Here is a 2,035-nt window from a genome sequence, read left to right as displayed (position 1 = left end):
TATTTCAAGTTTCTGTTCTCCCTGGAGGCCCTGTTTGACTTTGTGCGTTGTTATGAATAAAATTTGAAGTGTCCAACATCTTAACCTGTAGACAGGCACCTCGCTCTAGAGTGATTCAATAAAATTCATCCGGATTTAGTTCTGATTCCACCAGCATATCGGGAGGGTCATTTGTACTACTTCAAATCCCTGGGAGCATGATCCCAGAGCCTTTACATATGGATATGCAGCAACACTTTGAAGTGCTTAGAAACATTGCATAGAAGTTTTTGCATTGTTTAAATAATCTTGAGACTTCTTCATGGTTTTGGTGTAGGCTGATACTAGATTTGGAAGCCCTTCATTTTTAATAATTGTTTAGCCATGTCACTCTAGAGATTTGATGAATGGGGTGAGGGACATCAAACAAATGTCAGCAGCAAGTGAGGAAGTGACATAGTTATTGTAGATTCCAGCAGCATCGTTGCCTGTGAATTGTTGTGGATTTATGTGTAGGATGGTTTCCCTCTTGGGTAAAACCTACAGAGTCTCAGCACATCACCTATTGACATAGTGGTCTAATACATGAGAGTCTCCAAGCTCTTGTATTTCAATTATGCCAAGCACGTGATGTCTATACCCAATAGTCTTAGCACCAAGTCAGGAATTCCCCTCTTCTGTGCCAGAACTTTATGACACAAATTGGGGTCTTCAAACCATGTAGCTAAGGGAAGAGGTTTTAAAAATTTAAGCCAATTTTACTCCTATCAGTATTTCACATTTGGGAGAGTAATAGTGATATGGCTACCACTCTTGTCATACCAGAGATGGAAATGTGTGGATCTTAGGGAGGGCTTAGCTTTTCCAGAGCCACAATTAGGGTAGAAAGCCTTGGCTACACTCAACAGGAACAACAAGGAATAATGCACAGCAGCACAGATATTTGCCAACAAACAATAGAACCATCCCACATGGCGTTAGTCAACTGAGAGAGCCAATCCTGAGCCATGAGCAATCTAAAATAATTTGCTTCAATCTTAGTGCACATGACCACACACCCTGCTTGCTGCATCAGTTGTCAGGGTGTGTTAAAGATCTTAAATAACACTGGGGAGAACACTAAGCTATGTGTGTGTGTCAAGAGAGACACAATGAGGAAGTGAAAGCAAAATGCATGAAATAAGCTTATTACTCCCAGGTCCCAAGAGTTTAGGGGTGTCAACAGGCAGTTCAGAGACAGTGCAGTGATCAACCAGTGATTGGTGGGCCAGAGAGGAGAAAGAGGTGGGGGTGGGAGGGACCTGTGGGACTATGCTTTTATTGGGGTCCATGGGCATTATCTCTTAGGCTTTTCTTCAGGGGTTGTAAACTGGCTAGTATAAAGAAAACATGCATGAAAGTGAAGTTTATTTACATGGATCTGCTATTGACTATTAAATTTTATCATAATCAGCCGCTGTGCATTGTTGAGTTTAGGTTAGTGAGATGGGGAACATGTAGGTTATATTGCAAATAACCACCTGGAAAGGGACAGTTTTAAGCAAGCCAAAGGTGACAATTCATGACTAAGTCACAAACAATTTATATTAGGCCAGAAGAGATGCTGAAGCAACAACTACATTAAACAAATTTATGAAAAAATGGGTCATATGGTAGTTCTATTTTTAATTTTCTGAGGAATGTACATACTGTATTCCATAATGGCTGTATAAACTTAAATTCTCACCAATGGATAAGGGTTCCCTTTTCTTCACACTCTCGCTGACACTTGTTATATTCTGTCTTTTTTATAATAATCATACTAACCCATTTGGGGTGATATCTCATTGTAGTTATGATTTGCGTTTCCCTGATTAGAGATTTGAGCACTTTTTAATATTATATATAAGACATCTGTACGTTTTCGATGGAAAAATATGTATTCAGTTACTTAGCACAATTTTTATTTCTTATTTTTTGCTATTGAGGTGCATGAGTTTCTTATATTTTTTGGATATTAACTCTTTATCAAAGATAGTTTGCACATATTTTCTCCCAAACCATCAGTTACCTTTTC

Source organism: Trachypithecus francoisi, unplaced genomic scaffold (genome assembly GCF_009764315.1).
Source record: "Trachypithecus francoisi isolate TF-2019V2 unplaced genomic scaffold, Tfra_2.0 Lachesis_group6, whole genome shotgun sequence".
In the NCBI taxonomy this organism is placed as follows: domain Eukaryota; kingdom Metazoa; phylum Chordata; class Mammalia; order Primates; family Cercopithecidae; genus Trachypithecus; species Trachypithecus francoisi.
This window is presented reverse-complemented; position numbering follows the sequence as displayed.